The sequence below is a fragment of the Pelmatolapia mariae genome, linkage group LG10_11, assembly GCF_036321145.2.
Source record: "Pelmatolapia mariae isolate MD_Pm_ZW linkage group LG10_11, Pm_UMD_F_2, whole genome shotgun sequence".
Classification (NCBI taxonomy): domain Eukaryota; kingdom Metazoa; phylum Chordata; class Actinopteri; order Cichliformes; family Cichlidae; genus Pelmatolapia; species Pelmatolapia mariae.
Genome location: NC_086236.1, coordinates 50,335,649 through 50,348,939, shown reverse-complemented (window position 1 = coordinate 50,348,939; position 13,291 = coordinate 50,335,649).

Here is a 13,291-nt window from a genome sequence, read left to right as displayed (position 1 = left end):
CTGTCCTATTTTTCTATTTCAGTTTCCCTCAATTTCCCTTTCCTTGTCAGGGATAAAGACACTTATATGTCCGCACGCTTGTCATAACTAAGCACACTGTTGCTTAGCACACTGTTGTTCCTATCATCCAGATGTTGCTATGCCTTCCAATAAACTGTTAGTCTTACCTTTGATTTTAACAACCTTAAAGCATCACTCCATAATCTTAACCAGTTACCCCTACAGCAGGTTGAATCCGTCCTCATTACCCTTCTCTCTGGATATCAAAAGGAATCCGTGTACGATGTTTTTTTTTTAGATTTTGACTTTACTTTTGTATTTGACTTTTTATTTTTAGTTGCTGTTTATGCACCAAAACGACTTGGTTAGGTTTAACATACACCCATCCAGGTTTTCCACATTAAGAGAAGCGTTTATGAGTCCTGCAATAGTCAAAAACCAACAAAGAAGATTTTTTTTCCTGTCTTAGTGAGTCTCTTTTAGACGCTTTTGGAGTTTGACAGAAGTCTGTCAAACCATTCATCCACTGATCCATCCATACATCTATATATTCGCTTGACCAAAACAAAACTGGGTTCAATTCAGGATTGCAGAGACGCTGAAGCCTATCGAAGCTGTCAAAGGGCGAAAGACGGGGTACATCGTGTCTCAACACGTGCAGGGGCCTTCAAGGGACAGCAATTTTGGGTCCAAAGACAAATTTTCATGGAATCTTAAAGGTTCACTTCTGACAATTGTGGATGCCATACGATGCCAACAATTCTCTGTATCCCCCCAAAAAAGAAATAAAAAATGTTATAGTTGTAAATAATATTTAATCGCTACAGCATACTGACTATTTCCTATTCTCCGGTCAATAAAGGGGGTTTTGCAGCCAATGTTTGGTAGCAGGATTTGGTTCATTGTGAAGACAACCATGAGGCTATAGTCTTCTACTGAAATATAGCTCAATCAATAGACACGCAGCAATCAACTTTTACTTGTCAGTTTTGATATATCCAGTCATAGCTTAGGGTTGTTTTGCGATGTCTAATGTTCTGTGAAGATGGGCTTTTCATATTCTTTATCGTTTCTCACTCCTTTTTTCACCCCATCAACAAAAAAATGTGTTCACACGTTTGTGAAATAAAACCTCTAAGGGAGAGAAGGAGGGGAGAAATGAGGAGAAGAGGGGGGGGGGAACGACAATGAAATTTAACCCGTTTAAAACTGTATCATTTTCCGACCGTACCTCAGGGCTCTGGGTGTTTATCGGTGGGACTGGAGAAGCAGAGATCACCGGACTGGTAATTGTTTCCTCTAAATCTGCTGAGCTCTGAGGAACACCAAGTGCAGTTTTTCATCAGACAGAGAATGAGAGGGTAAAAGGACAATACTAGGAAAAGCAAAAATGCTTTAGTCCATCATGTTGGTTTTTATCACTTCATCTAGCAAGTTAGGAAGGCCACTAGCCTTCCACACAAAATAATTATGAACACAGCTTTTGCCACTGACGGGGAGTTGGTTTTGCTTTCTGCAGTCAGTAGAGCACATACAGTGTTTTCTTAGAATAAAGCTATTAAAAAGAAATAAGTTACTTTTGTTTTAATTGATAAAAAAGAGAATATTTTCAAATACTCGTTAATGCTAACTCGATTTGACATTTTGCTACAGAGTCAAAGCTCAGCAATAGGCCTGATATCTCATTTAGCTGTAAAGTGATGTGCTATGCACGCAGCCACAAAAAGACATCAGAAAAGCAAAGTACTGCCACACTCCACTCGGACCAATTTGTCTCCATCACTCCATTTATATAAACACTGAATGATTTAGCTAAAATTGTGCCGAGAATCTTATGGGGATTTTTTTCCCCTTCTGCTTTATTTTCATTATACTTTGAGTATGTTAGAGGTTTCGATTCTGCGTGTGCATTTGGCTTTGAAAGTCTCAGATTTAGAGCGGTGGTATTGGCTCATTTTTCATATCCATTGTTGGCTTGTCAGGGTGTCATAGCTGTTCCACAGAGCTGTTAGATCAGTCCAAATGTATAAATCATCCAGGATCTGACACACTCATTTAATTTGGGGGGCCCTGGTGCAACAGCGGGACTATTAATGAAAAATCCCTGCCCTGTTTGCTGAGTGGGAACATTCAGTCTATTTTATTTTATTTTTTACATGGATATTCCGCATTATTTCGCCGAGTAGGCTGTTGGCGACCAACCTGGCACTTTGTCATTTATCATCATATGCCGTGTTTGTCAATGTGCTGAATTCTTTTGGTCGGCAGTCCCATGCAAAGATCACTCTGCATATTAAGAAAACGGGGACACCTCCGAGGGCGCTAGGTGAGCCAAACCTCTCACATTCCACAGTGGTTCCAACCCTAGAGCCTGTGTTATTGTTTTCCATCTGTGAAATAAAGTAACAGGTACTTAATGTACCAAAAACAATTTGTACAGCAGTTCTTTTTCCCCATTGAAGGCGTGCATGGCTCGCTGAGGGCTCCCCTTATCTCAGCGAGGCTAATCCATTTTCACACTGCGCTCCGGCGCTCTCATTTTACAGCTGAGGAGCTCTCCGGCTCCACGCTGGGCCTGAAATGGGACCCCAGTCACTGTGGCCCCTTGGAGTTTGCGTAGGTAAGTGTGCAGAACAAATGCTGAAAAGTCTTTAGAAAGTTAAAGGGACTAGTTTGGCTTTTCTCTCTCCCTCGCTCTCTCCCTCCCTGGGCTCCAGCACCTGCATTTTTTTGTGCATTTCACAGTGTGAGCTGCCGTGCTTGAGCGCTGTCGAAGGAGAGTTTTTAATTGGAGAAGCATTAAAGAAAAAGTGAGAAATGGTGTATTCTGCGCTGGCGTGTACCTGATAAAACTGTTTTATTTTGTTTATGCTATTCTATCTGATGAAAATGCTTTTGACAGGTGAGTATGAGCCATCAAACATTTATGTCACAGCATAAAACTAATGGAGCAGGTCATTGTCAAGGTGCCTCACTGGTGTAGACTCACACAAAGGCCCTGTTTACAAAGCATGTATTGATACCACATGTGCAAGCTGCAGTACGAGCTGAATAGTAGCAAGTGGGACTGATTGTGGTTTAAAATGATTACCGCAAAACTTGATGGATCAGTGTTGCACATCAAAAAAGCCATGATTAGGATGTTAGGGATCAGGAAAATAAATTACTCCTAAAATTGCTTAAGCTGGTTGGTTTAGTGTGTGTGTGTGTTTTTTCTTTTTCATCTTTTATACACTGCAACCATATTTAATGTTAGTGGGATATTTCACTGTTTTTGAACTTATCATAGAATGAAAAACACGTTTATCTTTTCCTCAGTTAAAGTGGAAGTATGTGCATTAAAGCAGGCTGTGGCACAGGAAAAAGCTGGCAGCTCTGTTACTTGATAATGATATTTGGGTCCCACAGCTTCCACATGAATTGCTATCTAATGGCAGCCCTTCTGTCGGTCTCGTGTCACGAGTGTTTTAAGTGCAGGTTGGAAGGAAAGGGTTGTCTTTGTTTGGGACAGTCAGCCAAGATTAACTGGGATCATCCTGGTTCACAGATACAAGGTAAGAAAGTCCCCCAGAATAAAATAACAACAATGCAAATGCTTAAATTAAAGGAGGAAACAAGGCAAAGTTACAAATGTAACAAAAGCACAGTCTTGTATTTGGTAAACTCTTAAACTGATGGAGACTTGTTTCTTACGTGTAGCACTAGACATCATTTCACTCACTAAAGTGTGACTTTGACAAATTGTCTGTGTTTATATGATTGTTTCTTTTTTCTATTCTTTTTCTAGATCATGACAACATTCAGACATTCGCTCACATATCACTGAAAAACTGTTTTGTTTCACTTGCGAGTCGTGCTCCTAACCCTTCGCCATCCCATCAAGCCAAGTCATTTAAGGCATCTGTGGCCTCTCTGGCCCAGCCTCTGCAGCCCCATCAACCCCCTGCCGCGGCTCATAACAGCGCATGCCCACTTGGCTGGGCCAGCCGGGAGGGCAGCCGGGCCAGGACTCCCAGGACTCCCAAGCATCCAGAGCAGCTGGAAGCCCCATCTTCCCATCCTGCTTCTCAGCAAAACAATCAAAACAGAAAATCTATAATAAATCAGTCTCAGGCTCTATATGGGAAAAGAAAAAAAAAAGAGGACGGATTCAGTCAAGGAAATCGCTGTTTGAAAACTGAAAGCAATGAATTTTCTTCAGCTATCTAAAAAAAAAAAGTTGCCAGGTCCAACCTGGAGTATGTGAATGTAATAGAGCGCCGCAACTCCATTAGCAGGAGCTGTCATGTTTCCCTTTTCGACCAATAAGATATAATGATGACAATTATTTAAAAGAAGAAGAAAAAAACACACAAAACAAAAGGTGTAAGGAATCTTTTAATGTGACTGACTCTGGGTTGTGCATTAGCAGTTACACTATATACATATAAGTGTATGTACAAGCCTGCTGATTTCAAACTAACTTAGACTCATTGAGTTAATACCTCTAACCTAAACAACTGTAATGGAGAGCATGAAAAATCTCCCCTCCCCCTTACTGCTCACACCCTCCAAGAGGACACAAATACACACACACAGAGTCTGACCACCCCAAAGCTAATGCAGTTGACTCAGAGGGTCATCTGTAGTTCACCACAGGGCGATTAAAAAAAACAAATCAAACATATTCCCTTTTAGTTTGTATCTTCATGGGATGATATGAGGGAAAATAAAAGTAGGAGAGGAAAAATAGGGTGTTCTCATTTTTTTAATATATACAATTAATATTTTGTAGAAAACTTGATGCTTTAATTTATGTTGTATGGGCGTCTACAGGTAAAATCAGATGACAAGATTTTTCCAGTGAAAAAAGAAACAGCGGCTTCTATCTTGGTGGGCTCGCCACTCGGCCCGATTGTTTACATTAAGATGAGCTGGATTCTTTTCTCTCTCCCTCGAGTGGAGTGATTTGAAGTTTGCTCTCTCATCCATGTAACTAATGCTGACCGAGGCTAAGCTAGAATGCATCTGAATGGGCCTCCGAGCTGCAGGAGGAAGAGATTCATAATCACAGGCGAGATGACAGGTGGATCAAATTTCTAAACTTTTTTTGTGCGCGCGGTGACAGGCTATCAGTCAGCAGGCAAAGACGGTGTTTTCTTAACCTTAGAGTTGCATTAAGTTGACATCCTGCTGTAGCGGAACTAGGTGACATATTGATGTGGAGGAAATATAACAGGCGGGAAGCTTTAAGGCTTTAGGACAGAGAGGGGGGAAAAATTACAAGCAAGAGAGGTTTGGGGAGGGGGTTTATGGGTAACAGTCAAACAAAGTGACCATCTTTATGACCTGTCTGTGAATATGCCTGCTTCAGCTCTGCAGAAGCAATGATTAAAAAAAAAAAAAAAAAAAGGTTTAATACACTAGAGTAAAAGAGCAACACAATAACAGAAGGATTAGTTTAAAAAAAAAGATCAGCAACAGCCATTTAGTTATACGGGTTTTAAAATAAATACATAACTAAATAAACATCACTTTTATTGATTAATACACAGCAAACAGCAAAATGGACACCCTACAGCAATTTTTCAATTTAGGACTCGAATGGCGATGCCCCCTTCGCCATTAGCCGAGAGAGCGTATTGGTGAGGCGGACTAAAGCCCGTGCATCAAATCAAAAGTGCAGAGTGTTACCATAAGCATGAAGACAAACTGCTCTCACGTTTCTAAGTACAGAAGTCTATGTTCAGTTACTTTGTCACAAATCACTGCAAGGCTTCCCTCCCAATCCGTCATTTCGGGATTACCGGGAGTTCGCGTAGGCGCTGCCGTCGTCACACAAGCCTGTCACCTGCTCAGTGGGGGTAATAATTGGTATGAAATAGCGTTATGGACAGCTGAAAAGTAAGTGCTCTGATTGACTGGGAAGCCACTCTGAGGATTCCTGTTTTACACTTTGTTAAGGTTCTCAGTTCTCCTTAACTCTCTGCTCTTTTTTTTCCTTCTCTTTCCCTCTCCTTTCATTTTAGCCTTATGGATTTGTTATCACAGAGGTTTAACAATTTTGCTGGCACCTCTGTCAGAAAATAATTTTTTTTAATTTAATGACATGTTTTTTCAGCTAGCTCTTGACTGACTCCATTTATGGGGGTGTAACTCTATCAGAAAGCGCCTACCTGCTCTTTCGGTCATCCTTTTTCTGACTAGTCGAGCGGAGAAACAGAGGGACTAGACAGAGATGGGAAAGGCGAGATGGGAAAAACGACAAGGCTCACAGGTGGATGTGGTTTTAGCCTCCATATTCATTTTTATAACTTTCTGACAAGTACCCTTTTGTAATTTATGCCAAGAATTATCTGCGGTGACAAGTGGACAGAATGTCAGAGGCAGAGATTGAGCAGTGGCGCAGCGCAGAGACTTGCTGCACGCCTGTACAGAACAAACAGCTGTGGAAATCTGTACAAGGTGGTGGTGGTGGTGGGGGGGTGTATAGCAAATCACACATTACACGACATGCACTTGACAGTGAACAAGAAGAATTTGTTTCGCTCTAACACTTGAGACAAGGTGGGAAAGAAATGGGAGGAGGAGATCAAAAGACTGTCACTTACAACAAATAAAACAGATCTAAAAGAAAAATGACACTGCCTTTATTGTGAGATGTCTATGCAGGTTGACTTGGAAATGAGTAAAGTAATAAAATAATTAATGCTCTTTTAGAAACCTTCCAGTGAGAATGTATGGGCAGAGCTCCAAAAGCCACCATTTGAATTTGTCAAACTGTGAGAGGCAAAAACGACGGAAAAAAACCATCACAACCCTTCTTCAGATCACCCAGTTGTTATTTGTGCCTTAATTCAGCTGCTGGTATTAGTCTCTGAAAAGGCAGAAGCGGCTGCTGTGATGCTCCAAGCCTCACATATTCTTTTCTATGGCTTATCAGTCGGAAAGCCAGAGGAGCTGTCCGGTCTCATTCTCTCATTGGAGAGCACATGTCAGGACCTATTTGCCACTGGTTACTTTGAGAGTGACATCAGTGATGACCCCTTGACCCGCGCTGACGGAGAAATGCTTCTGCAATAGTTTTCCATTACAGAGGCGAGAGAGCGCGGACACCAGACAGATATGTTGAAATGGGAAAATAGGAAAACTGGAAAAGGCATTTAGACCTGTATTTGACCTATCATGTTTCAGTTTTCTGCAGGAGCCTTTTATGAAATGACTATTTGACCCGTGAACAAAGCCCTTGTCATCACCCGCTTGTTTTCTATGCACTAACTGGCCACCAAAGAATATTACAGCTGAGGAAACGGGGTCTTTACACCAACACACGGGCTTCTTTTCTTTTCCTTTCAGTTTTTCCTCATTCTTTTCTTGTTGCTCTGTGTCTCCTTGTCAGTCTCATTATGTGTGAATCAACCCGGAATGTATCTGTAGATTTCTGAAATAGAGAACAAATTGCTATCACGGAGCTTTTGACATGCCTCTCAACAGGTTGGAAGCCAATGTTTCATAAAGATTTGAGCCGAGCTAAGCCGATGGCAATGTTTGTTCACCCGAAAGCACTCTGGTTGAAACTGCGCTTGGATTTTTTCCAACACGATAAAAAAGAAGAACAATTAAAAACAATTGCTTTAATGTTGGTTATTATAATGCATAAGTTAAATTTCATTAAATGGAAATTTGAATTGACATTTTAACTAAGAAAGCGTAAAAAACCCAATATTAATATGTAATACATATGTTTTTTTATATTTAGTTACATCAGATGTCAAATGAACAGTGTTGTTTTTCTTCAAATGTGACGAGACATGTTGAGTTTCACCTGCTAAATTTAGTGTGAAATTTTGGAATATGCATATATTTGTCCTCTTTACAAAACTTTGATGTGAAGATTTAAGTGCTCCAGCTACACTGAGCACCTACTGGCAGCCTTTTCCTTCAACTGTGAAAGGGTCAACAGCTGGCTTGGCTCAGTCCACGGAAGAAAAAAAAAAAGTACAAAGAGTAGAACCTCTAAAGCACACTACTTTAATTACTTCATTGTAGTACATGTTGCCATATACTGCAATTGCCAGGCAACCAGCTGAGACTTCAGAAAGTTACTGAGCTTAATTGAGATAACCATAGAAGCAAAGCAAAACAATGGAAAGGATTAATTAGTGTATTTGAGTACAGTAATGCACTTATGTATGTTTTCTAGGCATCTAATATTAAGTGGTTATTGCTATTTTATTCAATTTGACTTTTTCCACATCAATAAATTTCAAAAGCAAATGTCAAGATTTGTCTGAAAAATTTGGTTAAATTAAATTTAAGGAAATAAACTTCTGACAAGTTTTAAATACTTGGAAAAGTTTGAGTGAGCCTTTCACATTTATTTTGTTGACTTAAAAAAACAAAAAATCAATGAGCAGTTTAAACTAGGGATGCGTGCGACTAAATGATACTTGGTGCTTATATAATGTTTTTCTACTCATAAACAAGTATACCATAAGCCTCATTTACTCACATAGCACTTTTTTGTTATTTACAGACCAATAGATGCTTGAAACTTAAGAGCAACTACCTTGTCCAAAGGCATTTTGACATGTTGACTGGAGGAGCCAAGGATTGATTCACTGACTTTCTGATTGGTAGACAACCTGCTCTTCCACCTGTGCCACAGCCACCCCAGTCAACTAGCTTTGTAAAAGTTGCTGGTCTTGCTAGTCGACCCCAGAAATACTAGCTGGTTAAACTTATATTTATTTTTTTAAAGTACCAGTTTAAAGATGACAAACAGCTACATTTCCCATGGGGGGGGGGGAGTAAACAGACGACAGTCATGCTAATAGGTGTGTTTCTGTATCATCCCGATGTAAAATATATATAAATAAATAATGGCTGGCTGTTTGCTGGCTCTTTTACAACAAACTTGAATATGATCACGTAAATGAAACCAGGGTGAGCACCTTCTGCAGCAGAAGTTAACACTAGCATGACAGAAAACAATGTTACTGAAGCTAGCGCTGTTAAGGCTAGCTAAACCAGCAAGCTAATCTGACACATTTGTTTGCAAGGTCAACAATTTTAAAACATGACTTGATTAAAAAGAAATGCAACTTATGGTTTCATATATCTTCTAAAATATGCAGAAACTCTGGCTAACTTTTAACTACATCCATTAGATTATGCTATATATATATATTCGATTAGATTACGATTACGTTTTAAATGGTTTTAGTGTTTAGTGTTCTGTTATTTATACTCTACTGGTCTAATTTTTTTTCAGTAGTTCAGTATTTAAGAGTTCAGTATTTAAAATACTGCTTAAATAACAACAATGACAATATCAAAATATCACGAATCCATATTAGCAGAACAAATGCTTTTGGTGGTGTTTCATATGACCAGATCCTTTAACAAAATCTGTTGCTCATTCAAACACTTTAACCTCAGTTACATTTTATATAACATACCAACTCATCCATCAGAGTCCCATTTGTGACACTACAATATGGTCTTTGACTCTTGTAAATCTGTTATGTGAATATCATTAATAGCAACTGTGCTCTTCCATCAAAGTATGATTGACAAATTACCCGCAGTAAACCATGAGGAGGAAGGCAAACTGTATAGGAAGATGTCCACTTAGAGCACTGATTTATGTAATATGACAGGGATGCTTTTCTACTTTATCACCCATTACGCTTCCCTACAGCTCATAAAGACATATGTCCCCACATGAAAGCTTGGCAGGTCAGTCTGTAGAGACAGCGAGTGCGCTAGCTAGTCAGCTATCACTGCTGGCCTTCGCCTTCCTGATGAATTACATTTATGAAAGCTGCAATTACCTGATTGCCTCGTCGCTTTGGCTCCCACTCACGAGCAGGATTCATCACAGCCCTATAATTTCTTTCAAATTAGCCATGAACCTTAGTCCACAGTGTCAACAGTAAATGCCATGGTGACCCTACTGAGTGTAAGTAATGTCCTCTTTGGTCAGCACAATAGTAAATGAAATAAGTGGCTCCTAGAAATGAACATCAGAAGATATGAAGTAGCAAGAAGGTGACATCACAATCACTACAGACCCAGTGGAAGATATGAAAGGTGCTGGTTAGATGCTAGTCTATCCTGAGATCGGCATGCAGTAGCTGACAACATGGCATAGCCCCCGGGATCATCACCATAAGCCCCACAGGAAGCTAGTAGCAGATTGTTATTTTCTATACCTCCCTTTCCCCAAGCAAACTGACCTTCTCAGACCTCCCAACACAGAAGCTTCTCTATCCTCAGACCAGCTACACCCTGAGGATTCGCAAAACAAACTAACTGCTGGGCTGGTATGGGCCCTCCCACAGACCACCATCTCTCTCTCGGCATGGAGGCAACACTTCTGATTCTGTTTTTCACACAAAGAATCAAACAGAGCTATGAAATTTATATAGCGCTAAACTCTCACTCGCACAATGAAGGTGATCAAGTTTGAGTGCAGGAACAAAGTTTTTTTTTTTTTTTATCTCCAGGAGGTGCCGCGCAACGTGAAAGTTGGAACAAGCATTTCCTCACACATTCATAAATTCATTAGTCTAAACTTTTCAGTGTATCAGTTACATTAAGCCTCATTAACTTCTTTTTTCCTGCTTTATATCAGCTAATTAGCTCAGGGGTGGCCACAAATTAATTACTATCTTCTACACCCTCATGCAATTGCATTGTGTTTATTTAGTCTCTCCTATTAACTTTTAATCTTTTCCTTCTCGTAAAAACAGGCAATTAACATTTTTTGATAAACAAAAATGATGCTAGCTCAGGGATAATCAGCAGCTCTGCATGTCGCCCTTACAAAATTATCCTGTCAGCTAATTTGACCCTCAAACCACCCTTAGTCCAGGGCTCTTTGGTCTGTTAGACTGGCTCGGTGTGTAGCAGAAGAAAAGTGTGCGACAGCAGTTTGACCCTTGTTGCTTTTTCATTTGTTGTCGGGCTTTTTTTTGTCTGCACTTAAGGCAGTAAGTTTGTGTGACTCTACAACTTACTGTGTTTTTTTTTAATATCCTTTTTCTTTTCTTTGCTGTAACCGAGTTTGGCAATCAGGCAATATGACAGCAAAGCTGTGAGCATTAAGCAAAGAGATGCTGGAGAAGTCTTCAATTTTCCACAGTGTATTTCAATAAGCCAACACAATGGCTGCTTCATTAGCTCATTGATTCATTAATGTAGCCATCATTCTTCCTCATATTCACCGAGCACAAACACCGATGATACAAAACGTAACAGTAATGATAACTCCGGCTCCGGTCGAATTCCTGTTAAGGCACCAGGCGGCAATCCGCTTTGATAAAGAGGCCCATTTATTCGCTGTCTCCCAGCACAGGGTCATCCTTCTCCATATTCGGTGTATTGACCCAGGTTGTTCCTTTTATTACAAGCAGGTTTTTTATTGAAGGATGATTACATTGAATGATGTCAAGCGAGGGGCGAAAGAATCGACCAGAATAATGACGTTCCGGTGAGGGAGAAAGTGATGGGAAGAGGGGTGGAGGGGGTCGATGGCTGCACTTGCCCTGTCTTTCTGCGCAGCCTCACAAATTGAGACGCATCCGTGCTCATCCATTATTTAAGACCGATCGGAATCTCTTGGCAACTATGGATTTGATCATCATTGCCGTGTCCATATTAAATATGTGACATAAATATCACAGTAGGGGCTTGTCAATAAGAGAGCAGCTTGGGACATGAAAGAGAAAAAAATATATGGATACGAGGCAGAGCCACGATTAGAAACTCGTGCAGACGTCTCGCTGCTTCTCTGACTAGGAGCTGTTAAAGATATTAGAATGGACCCTGAATAAACAAGGAGTGGACTGCACCTTTCCTTAAGTTGGCACATGGATATATTGCTACAGCAAGTCAGCAGCTTCGCTTGTGACATGTCTTAGGTTTATAACCAAGCACACAGATCGGCCCAAAAATTAAAACCACCAGCCTAATATTATGTAGGTCACCCTTGCGAGACAAAAACAGCTTAAGCTTGTTAGGATTTGGTGACAGGATATCTGGTGGTGTCCTGTGATGCTCAGCACCAAGACTCTGATCCAGTCCAGTGGACGGTTTTAGAAAATGTGCACAGAGGCCACCCTGATAAACAGTTAAATGACAAAAATGTTCCTTTTTTCCCCACTACCTACTAGAGAAATATTTTTACAGTGAGTTGACCGTTTTAAAAACAGGACATTTTCTAGCAGAACTTTTTCTATAATTTTACACATTTATCTCATAGTTTCACTGGTCCTACCCACAAGATCAAAGTGGGCTGTATGTGTGTTCACGATGTAAAATGACTTTAGCATCCCTGATCTAGAAGAATGCCAGTATCCAAGGCTCCCCAGCGGATCACGTCACCTGTCAGTGGTTTTAATGTTGTTACTGATTGGTGTAACTGTGTGTTTACTTCAAATTAAGCTAGACCTAGATAGCAATGGCAGACTTTACCCATTTAAATCATCAGCATGTAAACATTTACAGTGTGAGCATGTTAGCGTGCTGATGTTAACATTTCACTCAGTGTGAGTGTTACTGAAGCTGTATGCTTTCCTTTCATTTTCTATAAAAATTGCTTATTATTTTCCCTCGCTGAAAGTGCGGCTAAGCCCCTTAGCTTAACTCTTCCAAAATACCTGTTTAAATTTTCTCAAATAACCTTAAAGGAGGCGGGATTGTATCTTATCTTTATTTTTAGCAACAAACCCACATGCTTTCTCATTTTGCAACAGGTCTTTAGTACTACCGTTGCTTATTATAGGGATTTTGCTCCTCTATTTAAGGATGACCAAAATTGCCTGAAAGTCTCAGTCCAAGGTTGTTTATGTTAAAGCGCCAGAATGTGTTATATCTTTGGTAAACGAAACCAGCAACAAAAAACAGGCATTCATTCCTATGAAAATGTGTCTGTGTGGGCAAAGTAGCAGTGCGCAAAAGGAAAAAAGAGGGTGTCGGGTTGTAAGTCACCACATAAATAAGGTGGAAAGAGAGTTGATAACAAGAACCAGCATCTGCCAGGCAGGCAGGCAGGCAGTATGTCTCCTCTCTCCACGGTGGACTCTTCGTCTCCTGTGATTTTCTCCAGCTGCTGGCCATGAATACTGGCCTATGCACTCTAGATTAAAACAGAACACATGTTTCTCTGCAGGCTAGACTATATATCATCCCCTGATAGCCAATGACACACGCTTCTACAAATTGTCTCAGAGAAAAGACAGAGCATGGAAAAATACGGATATGAGATATGTGTTACTCAGCAGTTTGACTGTTGTTCCATGTATGT